The sequence below is a fragment of the Ursus arctos genome, unplaced genomic scaffold, assembly GCF_023065955.2.
Source record: "Ursus arctos isolate Adak ecotype North America unplaced genomic scaffold, UrsArc2.0 scaffold_17, whole genome shotgun sequence".
Lineage (NCBI taxonomy): Eukaryota > Metazoa > Chordata > Mammalia > Carnivora > Ursidae > Ursus > Ursus arctos.
Genome location: NW_026622841.1, coordinates 47,599,031 through 47,613,093, shown reverse-complemented (window position 1 = coordinate 47,613,093; position 14,063 = coordinate 47,599,031). Strand labels below are relative to the sequence as shown.

The 14,063-nt window shown below is 34.2% G+C and overlaps 1 protein-coding gene across 4 annotated transcripts in view; it reads left to right on the top strand.

The window, feature by feature from the left end:
• The window catches only part of GREB1L (GREB1 like retinoic acid receptor coactivator), a 262,117-nt gene that overhangs the window by 106,044 nt on the left and 142,010 nt on the right, over positions 1–14,063 (top strand). For all 4 annotated transcript variants that reach the window (XM_057313207.1, XM_044382873.3, XM_026496065.4 and 1 more), the window contains one exon: positions 11,599–11,706. The gene's annotated coding sequence lies outside the window, so the exon portion shown is untranslated. The remainder of the gene's footprint in view (positions 1–11,598; positions 11,707–14,063) is intronic.

The following is a 14,063-nucleotide window of genomic DNA, read 5'->3' as shown; positions in this document are numbered from 1 at the left end:
GGTAAGGTGGAAATATCTATTTTTCCCTTAAAAAAAATGATAAACTAAAAAAACAGAAAAAAATCATTTTTAAATAGAAAAATAACATCTTTGGGGTTCTAATTAGTTAGATAGATTCTTTAACTTACTGTCCTTTGCTTTCTTAGTGCCTCTAGGAAATAAACACAGGCTTATGTAGATTATTTAATTAAACAGACAAAGTGAGTTCTGTGTTTCCACGTGACTCCTTAACATTTTAAAAATTGATAAATTTAATTGTATAAAAATTAAAACTGTCTGCGTGGAAAAACAACAGCAAACACCAAAAGCAAAAGGCAAAATGGCAAACTGGGGGGAAATGTGCCCCATATCATACACAAAGGACAAAATTCTTTAATATATAAAAAGCTCCTACAAATCAAGAATAAAACCAACAACCAAATTAAAAACAGATAAAAACTGAAATTTCAGAGAAGAAAATTCAAGGGCTTTGAACACTTGAAAAGATATTCAATTTCATCCATAATAAGAGAAATGCAGACTAAAACTACACTTAGATACCATTTTTCATCTGTCAAATTGACAAAGATCCAAAAGTAGATAATATTCTACATTGTTGAAGGTATGGGGATCCATAAATTGCTAATGGGACTGTAAATTGGTTCAACCCTTGTTCAACCTTGACTTGGTACCTCATTATCAGGGATTCTTTCCAAACTAGCTTTTCTCTGCTTTTGGCAGTTTCCCACTTGATATGGTCCTTAGAAAAACTGAACTACAATTGAAAATGTTTCTAATGTGTGGAAGAAATGAAGATTGCCTTGTGTATGCTAAAACAAAACAAAACCAGGGCAGTTTGGCAATATTTAATAAAATTAAAACAGCATATATCCTTTGACCCAGCAATTTTACTTCTAGGAATTTATCCAAGTACTAAATTAGTGTATGTTAATTAGTGCAGGGTTGATTATTATAATATCTTTAGTAATAACAAAGATTGTGAATTAAGTATCCATCATTAAGGGACTAGTTTAAAATAATCATGGTATAGGGGTGCCTGGATGGCTCAGTCAGTTAAGCATCTGACTCTTGATTTTGGCTCAGGTCATGATCTCAGGGTCATGAGATCAAACCCTATGTCACATCAGACTCTGAGCTCAGCAGGGAGTCTCCTTGAGATTCTCCTGTCTCTGCCCCTCTCCCCTCTGTGTATTCTCTCTCAAATAAATAAATCAATCTTTAAAAATAATAATCATGGTATATACATGCCAGGGAATTCTCTGAGGCCACAAAAAAGAATGAGGAAGATCTTTATGTGTTTATGTAGAAAGAGCTCCAAAACATTTTTTTATTATTTTATAAATTTTTTACATCATGGTAAGTGTACTTTTTAATATCCATCACCTATTTCCCCCGTCCTTCCACCCACCTCTCTTCTGGTAACAATCAATTTATTCTCCATAGTTAAAGAGTCTGTTTCTTGGCTTGTCTCTTTCTCTCTTTTTTTCCCTTTGCTGATTTATTTTGTTTCTTAAATTCCACATGTGAGTGAGATCATATGGTATTTGTCTTTTTCTGACTTATTTTGCTTAGCATACTCTATAGATCCATCCATGTCATTCCAAATGGCAAGATTTCATTCTTTTTATGGCTGAATAATATTCCATTATACATATACACCACATCTTTTTCCATTCATCTGTCACTGGACCTTGGGCTGCTTCCATAGTTTGGCTCTTGTAGATAATTCTGCAATAAACATGTAAGGGTGCATATATCCCTTTAAATTAATGTTTTCGTATTTGGGGGGGGTAATTTCCCAGTAGTGCAATTCCTGGATCATGGAACAGTTCTATTTTTAATTTTGGGGGGAACCTCCAAACTGTCTTCCACGGTGGCTGCACCCAGTTTTCATTCCCACCAACTGTGCATGAGGGTTGCTTTTTCTCCAGATCCTTGTTAATACTTGTTGTTTCCTGAGTTTTTTTTATTTTAGCCATTCTGTCAGGTGTGAGGTGAAATCTCAGGGCTTTGGTTTTTGTGGTATTGATTTGCATTTTCCTAATACTGATGTTGGACATCTTTTCATGTGTTTGTTGGCCATCTGTAGATCTTCTTTGGAGAAATGTCTGTTCATGTCTTCTGCCCATTTTTTAATTGGATTATTTGTTTTTTGGGTGTTGAGTTGTATAAGTTCTTTATATATTTTGGATACTAATCGTTTATCAGATATGTCATTTCCAAATATCTTCTTCCATTCAGTAGGTGCCTTTTAGTTTTGTTGATTGTTTCCTTCACTGTGCAGAAGCTTTTTATTTTGATGTGGTCTCAATATTTTTTTGTTTGTTTGTTTGTTTCCCTTGCCTCAGGCGAGTTGAGTGATGTTGTTATAGCCAATGTCAGAGAAATTACTGCATGGGTTCTCTTCAAGGATTTTTATGGTTTCAGGTCTCACATTTAGGTTCTTAATGCATTTTGAGTTTATTTTTGTGTATGGTGAAAGAAAGTGGTCCAGTTTCATTCTCTTACATGTAGCTGACCAGTTTTCCCAATACCATTTGTTAAAAGACTTTTTCCCATTGTATATTCATTCTTCCTTTATCAAAAAATTAATTGACCATATAACTGTGGGTTTATTTCTGGGCTTTCTATTCTATTCTGTTGATCTATGTGACTATTTTTATGCCAGTAATATATTGTACCATGCAGTTTTAATTACTCTCACTTTGTAATATAATTCAAAATCTGGAATTCAGTTTTGTTCTTTTTCAAGATTACTTTTGCTATTTGGGGTCTTTTGTGGTCCCATACAAATTTTAGAATTGTTTGGTCTAGTTCTGTGAAAAACACTGTTGGCATTTTGATAGGGATTGCATTAGATCTGTAGGTTACTTTGGGTCATGTAGACATTTTAACAGTATTTGTTCTTCCAACCCATGAGCATGGTATCCTTCTATTTGATTATATCATCTTCAGTTTCTTTCATCAGTGTTTTATACTACAGATCTTTCAGGTCTTTCACTTCTTTGGTTAAGTTTAGTCCTTGGCATTTTATTATTTTTAGTACAATTGTAAATGGGGTTGTTTTCTTAATTTCTCTTTCTGCTTCATTAATAGTGTATAGAATAGATTTCTGTCCATTGATTTTGTATCCTGTGGCCTTACTGAATTCATTTATCAGTTCTAGTAGTTTTTTTTGGTGGAGTCTTTAGGGTTTTCTATATATATCATATCACCTGCAAATAGTGAAAGTTTTCTTCCTTACAATTTGGATGCCGTTTATTTCTTTTTGTTGTCTAATTGCTGTGGCTAGGACTTCCAGTACTATGTTAAATAAAAGTGGTGAGAGTGGACATCCTTGACTTGTTCCTGACCTTAGGGGAAAAGCTCTGTTTTTCCCCATTGTGTATGATATTAGCTGTGGGTGCCATGTAGTAATTCTTATAGATAATAAAGTTGACTTGGACTGTCTCCAGTGAGCTTCACATTCTCATGCTAGCCCTACATTTTAAATTATTAAATTATTCAAACAGTATTTATGAGTACCTGCTATGTAGGAGGACACCACAAAAGTACTGTAATATCAATAATAGGCAAAAACAGAAAAACATAGTCCCTACCTTCATGTAGTTTAGAATTTAATAGGGAAGACAAACATTAATCACACAATTGTATAGCTCATCAGTGAGTTAAATGCTAGGAAGGATATGAATAATGTCCTCTGAGAGCTTTTAGCAAGGACTAAGGGGATCAGAGAAGCAAGGCTTGAGACCTAAAAGGATAAGGAGATTTAAATTGGCAAAAGTAAAAGATAAGATGGGTGGAATTACAGGCAGAAGGAACATAACTGTGTAAAGGTTGTTCACTGTTGCTGGAGCACAGCGTTTAGGAAGAGAACAGTGCAGGGTAAGGCTAGAGTGATGGGCAGAGATATTTACAATATTGATTTTTATCCTGAAAGTAATGTAAAACCATGAAGGGCTCTAGCAAAGGATTGACAGATTATATTTGTGCTCTAATGCAGAGAAATGATTGGAGGGTACCAGAGAGGCGGAAAGGAGAGCAAATAGGTATGTTGGTGCTGGCTGTTGGCAGGAAACCTCAGGTCCCATCCACAGAGCTGTCGGAGTGTCCTTAAGAGCATGGTGACTACCATCTCTTAGAGCAAGTGATCCAAAAGGTCAAGGCAGAAACTGCAATATCTTTTATGACCTTGGAAATTACACGCTGTCATTTATTTGGTATTTTAGTGATCACAGAAGTCAACCTTGATTCAGTGTGGGGGAGGGGATTACACAGGCGGCATGAATCATTGAAGCCATCTTGGAAGATGGCTACCACAGACCAAACGCTATAGAACTCCATTTCATTTCTGGGTGGTGTACCATGGGAGGGCAAAGGAAATTGAGAAGCAGCATAGGGGAAGGAGGAATACCAGAAAGGTTGTGAGATGAAATCCAGCCAAAGAAAAGGAAATTTTAAGAAATCTACCAAGAGGACATGTTAGAGGAAAACCAAAAAAAGTTAATTGAATTTAGTGACTTAGATTTAATGGCCAAAAGCTCTTCTCTCATAATATGATTTCACATTTATTTTGCCTCACCTCCCCTTATAGCCTTTATTGAAGAGACTTTTCCCCCACCTTTTCTTTTGTTCTAAAGGAACATTCTAATGTTCCTTTAACACCCCTTATGGATGTTTTCATAATGTTCCTCACAAAATTCTACTGATACTTTGAGTGGAATTGTGTTAAGTTTATTATTTTGTTTGAGAAACCCAGTTTTACAACGATTAGACTTCTCTTTAAAATACCTAACACATTTCTCTCTGTGTGTAAATTTTCATTTAAATCACCTAAATAAAGTTTGGCAATTTAAAAAATGTTATCACATATCTGTCATTAACTTGATTCCTGGGTATTGTTGTTGTTGTTGCTACAGTGAATGGGATCTCTTCCCTGCCCCCATTATCACGATAGTGTTTTCAATCTAGAAATGTATTTCCTTTATCCCCATTTTATGGATATGGAAAGAGGCCCAGAGAAGACAGGTGACTGGGCTACAGTTACAGAGTGGGAGAGCTGGGGACTGCAGATTTTGAACATCCAGATTTTATTGTGCTACATTAATAGGAATGAAGTTGCCTTCCCAAACCTTATTAAAATTAATAGTCCCTTAAGTATCAGTCTCTTTGTCTTTTTTGTTTTTTTCTTATTGCTTTATTAAGTTTTTAATTTTAATTCCAGTGTGGTTAGCATATAGTGTTATTCAGGTGTATATTATAGTGATTCACAATTCTACACATTACTCAGTGCTCATTATAATAAGAAGTATCGCTTTCTTTGTATCAGATTTCAAAGTAGTACTATACATTTTATAGCATATCCCCACTTTTTAGCAATGTCAATTTGAAATATAGTGTCATGACTTGAGGAGCTGCCTCTCATCTCCATTCAATTCTCCCAAGACTTGATTCTTTACCAGACAGGAACTATTTTTTTCTTTGAGGTCTAAATAGACCTAGCAACCTATTGCACTGAGTAAATATTTAATGAAGATTGAATATTTCCTCTGTGGTGGATCAATTTACTCTTGTTGATTATCTGAGGAAAGCTTTTTTTTTTTAATGTCATGTAGTAGGTTAAGATACTTGTTTTCCTGAATATTGTTATTAGTGCCACAGTATGTTTCAGTGATTTAAAAATGCATGTCTCTTAGATTTTTTCCATCATCTGTTTTTCCTGGTTTATATATTCAGTTTGAATTATTATGTTGTCTCAAATACAAATCTGAGATCCATTGACCTGGTAGCATGCAATAAAGTCATTTGCTGTGAGAGTTGTTTTTTCTTGAATTTGCGGTACTTGGAGCTCTGAAAATGAAAACTATTTGCTAATGAGATATAAGGATCTTTTAATGGCAGAAATATAATTTTTATTGGCAAATATCTTCAAAAACAGAAATAATTTTTAATTGACAAAAATGTGTTTTTCTTATATTTTTAACTATCAGTATATATTTTACCTTATTATTTTAAATTTTTCTTAACTAATCTTAGGTTTAACGGAAATATATTTATATTTGCCTGTAAGTCTCTATATGAAGTTAGTAACATAGCTTGAAAGTTTTCAACTTTTAAAACTGGAATGACCGTAGTGGAATCATTTAGTGCAAATTGTTATTGTGGCATTCAGATGTAATTTATCAGAATCGATTAGAAAAACAAACTCATTTAAATGGTAGGGAAAAGGTGCATATATATTTCATCCACTTTCTACACTAGGAAGTATGTGAATGTAATTTTGAAATAGAGAATTCATGCTCAGTGACAAAAAACTTTTCGTTTTTAAGGAATAACTTCATTGTTTTTCACATTTGATAATTTCTGGGACCTATGTTTCAGTTTAAATAACTGTTAACATTGTTGTTTTTTCACTAGAGGAAAATTGTGTGATGACAGTTATAGTACATATTTGATAATAAGCTTAGAATAAATCAGTTAAGTCACAGTGGTCTGATATCTGTTTTTAAGGTCTTTTTGACCCAGGAGTGTATGACCTGTGAAATCCTGTGAAATCTCTACTTTTTGGATTTGTTAAGGTATTTTACAATGCAAGGATTTAAATTTAGATGAACATCACTGCAGGAAGTTGGCTGATGTGGCCCAAAACATTAAGAGTATCAAGGTGTAATATGGAAAAAGTTTAACAAATTCCGATAACAATTAACATATGTGAGAAGAGAGAAGGTAGTTAGAAAGTTTCTTTTCTTCCCCAACTAATCACAAAGAGAAACTGAAATTTAACCTGGTATTTTCAAAGCTCTGATTACTCAGCAGCATTTCATTTTGTGTAGCATTGCCAAGAAAATGTATCCAAATCTTGAGTTACAGACTATTCTTACATCTGATTGGAAGGGGCATAGAAGTTGTTTATAAGGTTGCAGATCCAAAGCCACACAAATGAAGGTTGAGACTTGGGGGAGGGTTTGACTCAGGGAAGGGAAGCTTCGTAGACATTACAGCTCTGTCCAAAGGCCAAATGGGAGATAAATCACCTCTGGCCACCTCTCTTATTATTGAAATGGTTCAGCCCTGGGGTTTAACTGAAGGACTTACAGGGTTTTGAAGTGCAAATAGGATGGTGAAGGGTAAACCCTTTTAGGGTTTCATTTTGATGGATTTTTTTCCTGTGTGGATTTCTGGCACTGACTGTGATCTGGAAGGGGCCCTTAAAAAAAGAAAAGTTTTGTTTTGTTTTTGATCAATCAGGCAATAAGAACTTTCCACAGGGGTGTACTTTTCCTGCATGCATATCGATCCTATTGTGTTTAAAAGTAGGTCATTTAATTGGGGTGTGTTTTTTTTTTTTTTTTTTTTGAGCCCTCTGCAATGGAACTGTCATTTCAAGGTCACGTCTCTCTTTTTGATATTAACGCCAAAGTTTGAGAGTCTTGAATGATGTGGTACTTTTAGATCAATAGTTTTGTGGAGGGTGGGGATTACTTAGGGTCAGGGTATGTTAAACAAAAAACAAAATAATCTGGTTAAAGATCAAGTCCATATTAGAACAAGTCCTTTTTATATTGATAAGCGGTTTATAATTAACCTTTTTTCCATTGCGTTATATAAATTGTATGTGTTTATTTTGTATACAATCTGTATTGTCAGCATTAAAATAAAAACCAGAAAATTCTGAGATTCCAAAATATTTGTACTATCTTATTTGTACAGATACACTGAAGCGTTTGGAGAAATAAGGGATACATTAAAAAATGTTTAAGAAACAGATATGTTGATTTATCAAGTTGAACATTTTTTTTACCCCACAAGTAATTCAAACCCAGAAGCTGAAATAAAATATTTTTTAAATTTTAGAGATTTTTAATAAAATGGGAACGAGAGGACAGTCATTGATGACTTCAAAGAAAAATAATTGTAGCTAAAGGCTTTTTGTGCAAAAATTTTAAAGGAAAATTAAAATATTTGTATTAAATGTCATGGTATGTGCTTATGATTCTTTTAAGAACTATGTTTGACAGAACTTTTCTTGAGCATTTCCCTCTATTTTAGATTTAACATAGATATTTGAATCATTTACTCTGTTTCAAAATGATAATGTATTTAGCTGCTGCAGAGATTGCCCTCTGTGTTGCTTGATATCTATTATAAAACAGTTGTTAATCTCTGTAATTGACATTGATCACACAATGTTCTTAAGTGACCTCTAAGTCGGTTTTTGTTTTTCTATTCTTCAAAAATTTCCCTTCACTGGATTTATCTAAATTTAGAATTAAATTAAAATTAGATGTTAGAATTTACATTTACCTATTGCTGCATGACGATTTTAAATAAGATGCCTAAAAAAAACAAAAAACAAAACCCTAGATGGCATCAGGCAGAGTCCCCCATATCTACCAGCATCCCTGTCATTAGTTTGTTGCTGGGAGATGTTAATATGACCCTTCCTTTGTTAGAAAAGAGATCTGTAGTCCTTCCCAGAATCCTCTTGTTAACTGTCTTTTTAACCCAAGTTGGAAGTTGTCTGATGAATGAATCGTGAGCCATTTTTATGAGCTACACATATTGTTGACATTGTGTCACACGTTGCTTTTTAATTTCTAATGTGTTTTTAATTTGCAAAGCATGCCTGTGCCTTTCACAGCAGTAGAACTGAGTCAGCCTTTCTGAGTCCAGATATTGCTTTATGCAAACAAGACAGATCGGGCATGTGAATGCTCTATCTCTTAAGCCTTAGCATTACTGCAACACACGCGTGAGCAAATTTCACTTTGCATATTGTTGAATAAAAGAAGATACTTGAGAAAGACTTTTTTTCCCAAGAACTTCTCTTGCCTCTTGGCAAGTGAATTGCCCCAATATAAAAGCGTTGGGAGGGAAAAGTGAGCTGCAGAGTGAAAAGGCAATCCACAAATAATCACTCTTTTCTGCCTTTGATTGTGTCAGATTTTTTTGTGTGTGTGGCAATTGTTTTCTTTTTCGCTTAGAAGAGGTTTATGGTCCAATGTCTGTCAAGTCAGCCCCTGTCTTAGGGTTGCAGTTGTATTTCTCTCTGGAGTTCCTAGAGGTGATGTTATCTTTTGTTCACTCAGCAGTGTGGTGGTTCCTGAGAGCATCTGTCACTTTAGGCATTACAAGATGGATGGGTCTCCAGTGAACTGCTGGTTGAAGCAAATGGTGAAAATAAGAAAAGACAAGGGGTTTCGGGGTCTGCAGAGAGGACAGACAACAAGGAAATACTGTTAGAAATCAAGAGTAAGCTGAGCAATAGAGAAAGAGAGAGCAAAGATGGATCATATGTCATTTTATAAACATCTTGGAAATGAGAGTCTTTTGGTGGCTACCGTGATCTGAGGGGGACATCTGCATCATGGTAAACAATTCTGTGCTTTGGATTTGCAAAATGTATTTGGACATTTAAAAAAAAATGTCTGGGAAAAGTGTTGGGAAATTACAATGACATACATTGTTTAATATGACCATTTTGCTGTTTGAGAATTAGTAGTCTTTTAAAATGTAATGATTTAAAATTTTTCTGGTCTTTAAAATTTTTCTTTATATTTTCATTTTTCTTTCCTTCCTCTATTTTTTTTTCTTGTAAGCATTTGAGCAACTGTGGATATTCAAATGTTGGAAAAGTATTAACCACATAACCAACATCTTTACTGTTTACTTAAGTTTTTTGACATTTTTGCAGGGGGATTCTGAAAAATCTATGCTCATGCCTTAGGGAGACTGGGGGCATATTTTAAGTTATTTTAAGTAAACTTCCAGTTAATTTAATGGGCTCTTTGATGAAAGAAAAAAATATAATTGTTACTGATCTGTCAGAACAAGGTGGAAATTTTGTATTCTATTTAGAAATTCATTTTGTTGGCAAAAGCCAAAATTTGTAAATTTGGACTGATGCAGAACCGGGCCGGTGGAAGAGAAGGAGCAGGAGGGAGCTTGGACAGAGAGTAGGAAAGGGGAAAGGGAGATGGGAGGATGCGATTGAAAAAAATGATTTTGTCAAACTTTCTGGCATTCGTCTATGAAAAAGACCATAGGTTGAAAGGCAAAGAAATTAAGATGATTAGAAGCTTTAAGCTATACAAATGGTGGAGTCTCTTCCTTCTCTATGGGTGTAAATAATAGATGAAAGAGTAAGAGTGACAACAAAGGATCAGGTCGTTTAAGAGAATGTGTGCAGCCTGAATAGGGGTCTGTGGCCCAGGGCCAAAGGTCTTAGCTTTGAGTGTAATTAGAAGAAAATACAAAAATGTCATTACTAGCAGGTGAAGTGTGCAGCACGTGGCCAAAAATTAGCAATTTTAGACTCTGAAGCTATTGGAATTGGATTACTGACCTTTTTTAAAAATCATTAAGGTCCTCGTGGAGTCATATAGTTTCATTGGCAGTAATGCAGTTTGACCTTGTTGACCATATGGGGTAATCTTGGGTTTGGATGTAGGTAGCAAGATTCCTGACTTACAAAAAGATGTCTATTTGTGTGTGGGTGGATGGGAAATACATGAGTTTGAAAATCCGGGTCTTGCTTTTTTAATTGTTCTTTTGCCTGAAGATATTCTTCTGACAATAAGAAAGGTAAGATAAAGATTTTTATTTCAAAATCTAAAATGGTTCTTTTCTGTCTTTCCTCTCTCTCAAGTTGGCATAAAAGGACAATAAACTTAAAACTATTTCTTTAGAAAGCATAAGTTAATATTACTTTAAATATTTTTAGTGCTATATATATGCATATTGAAATTAGTATATTCTTAGGAAAATCCCCTTTTGTTTTCCTTTTAGACGCAGTAATAAAGGAATAAAAACACTTCGAAGTTACCTATAAAAATCAGTGACAAATAATTTTTATTTCACTTGATATTTTATGACTATATGTCCTATTTGTCCACTCAATAGTTTATATTGACCATAATCTATTTAAAGGAGAGAATAATATGCACACTGTAATTTTCAATGTTGTATGTAATTATAATTATTTAGTTTAATTACTTCTAGAAATACCCTACTCAAAAGGGTAGAAAACAGTAAGTCTTTTTTTCTTCATGCAGTCTCTCTTTCTTGGAGATTATTAAAGCATTGGTTCCAAAAAGTAGAAAAATACTTTTAAACAATATTAGTTCTGTCTTAAATTTTTGTTAGTTCTTTGAGGAGGTAAATTTTGGCTAAGCATCAGAGATTATAAAATTCAAACTCCTTAGAATAAGAAAATTGTCTTTCGTTATTTTCATTCCTAAAAATAAAAATAGTCTGTGGGGCTGTTAACATATGGTAACACTTGTCAAAACTACAGACTTGACAGATTTATTCAACTTACATTTAGTAGGGTAGGAGTAGGGGGGAAATTAAGAACAACAAATTATTTTTGAGTATATATAATTAGGAGTGATTATTTTGGGAATATTTAAGAAGGAGGAATACCTGTATTTGCCAGTTATGATGTATATGGAGTTATGTAAGACTTTAATAATTCATTTCTAATTGTAACTTTTGTAGAGGTGTTAATATTTAAATTATTTTCTTCTGGTATATAATGTATTTGGAAACTAATTCATGTCTTTACATACATATTTTTATTTTTTTATGTTTTTGCAGGTGCACAAAAGCTTTAAACAAGTAAAATCTAGACAACAGGCTCCCTGAAGTGTTGACAGCCCAACTTAATCATGAACGTGATTCAAAAATGTTAATAAATAAACCAAGGTATTGTACAGTTATAATACCCACCCCCCAATTTTTCAAGATCAAATTTGTTTTAGGCAGTTATATTTAGAATTTAAATAGAGCTACTATATTTGGTTCCTAAATTGATTAAGCAGATAATTTCTATGAGCTCTTCTTCCATTTCCTCCTGTTTTCCTCTCCCCTCCCCCATCCTCTCCACCAAAAGGGAAAAAAAAAAAAAACACCTTATTCAGCATTAAGTTTTTGCTTATTCAGTATTGCTGAATAATTTTTTTTTTCCTGGCAACAGCCTTTGTGTTATATTTTTGTATACCTAAATTAAGACAATAAGAATTCAGTTTTTTATTCCCCTTTGTTGACTGTGGTTTTTATCTTTCGAATTGTTTAGTAAGAGAGAAATCTAGGTCATTGGCCTCTGCAAAAAAAAAAAAAAAAACAAAAAAAACAAACCCAAATCGTAGGGACTGTAGAAACATTTTTATCATATAACACTATTTTGAGATGTATGTTTTTAAAGTTTTATGACAGGGTTTTTTTTTTTTCTATTTTTAGGAGGCTTTTAGTTTAGAAAATACTGCCTTTTTTTTTCTCCCTCTGTCAAAGAAAATTAAAAATTTGCTTAGAATTAAGGGTTTGGGGCTGCTGTTTTAAGGAACTCTTGTTCTGTCTGGGCATAGCCCAAGACCGTATGTCTCCTTTTGGATGTTACAATGCGTTTGAGTAGCCTGGCATTTCCAAAAGAAGGCAAAGATCTTTCCTCCCTGCTGAATTCTTCTGAGGCCAAAAAGAACAAGAGGGTCATTGCCACTTCAGCGTGGTCCCTGTTTGTGCGTTGGTGACCATGCAGACCCTGGAACCTAGTGTTGGCTTAACATTTGGGCCTGGAACATCTGGAAAATGATCAGAGAGGGAGTGGAGGAGACAGAAGAGCGGAGAACGTTTGCGTTTTGTTACACCAGGTGCTAGGAGTTAGCAACATCCCCTGTTTGATATGGGAGGCAAATTCTGTGGCCCTGGAGTTAGGCTTCAACAATTGAAGAGGTCAAAGGACAGCTGAGTGGGGTCAGTGAGACACCATGGGGTGTATTTTGTTACTTAGTAAAAGGAGCAGCCTCCTAAAACCTTAAAGGATTCTCTTGAAAATCTGTGTTGTGAAAAGGTTTTATGAGTCTCATTGCAAAAACTCCTGATTTATCTAAGGAATGCTTGCTTTTGTCTAATGGAAGGATAATCCTTACCAAATGTTGGCAACTACTATAAGAGTGAATATAGGTCTGAAAGAACAGTGAGGGTTTGAAGTGTACTTTGCTTTCCAAAATGTTTATCATTTTAGTGTTTGTCTCTCAGTGAAGAATTTTACACTGTTGAATTACCACCCTTTTCTTTCCTCAGAGCCAAAAGTGGGGGTAGGGGAGAGACTGGTAAGGAGCAAGCCTACATTAATTTAAAGATTATTCTAACGAGCTTTTGACTGACCCACAAACAGGATATTATAGACCTTTAAAAACAACAAAACTTGTTAACTATGAAAAGTTACCTTAGAATTTATTTTTATGTATAAAGGGAATAAATAGCGCATGAAATGTAATGTTTCTAGATTACAGAAGAGGTTTTAAAAATTTAGTTGTATTTCATAGAAGTGGGTATCAGTCGATGAATAACCATAAACCTCTGTTTCTCCCTGAATGTGTTTCTTGTACATTTTATAGGTAGTAAGAAAAAAATCAATGTCAGGGTCAAGAATAGAGAATAAGAAAAGCAAGTATAATAATGAATTTTTCTCTTTGGAGGGAAATGGGAAAGGGGTGGGGGAACGGGATCTGTGAGAGCCATCTTTACCAGAGCCCATGACCTCAAGATACCGCTTCCATGATTATGGATACCTTTGAAAGGTGTTGGCCACCTGGCCCATAGGTAGTAAAAGGGGACTGTTAGAGGAATTTAGCAGTATTTTGGTGTTCCAGTTTATTCCCTCTATACATTTACAAATATATAGAGAACATATATTACTATATATATAGTAAGGGGAAAAAGATGAAATGATGACTAGTATATAATAGGCTTTGTTAAGCATTTTCTTACTAACTCGTAAATTTACAGTATTTGTGAATTGTACTTGTGTGTGATTTTTTTCAGTCTCTTAATACTCATTTTAAACAACATATACATAAATGTAAGGCTCAGCAGGCATGCGGTGTGCTCAGTGTCTCTTTTCTCAAGGTTAAAGTGCCTTTCAACAACTAATTTAGAAACCTAAGTGTAGTGACTGATAATTGCCTAGAGAAAACCCACAGCTGTTTAAGTAGCATTGAAATTGTGGCAAAACTGACAAATACAATTAGCAATGTTAATAAGATAAGAAGATGGAAAGACAG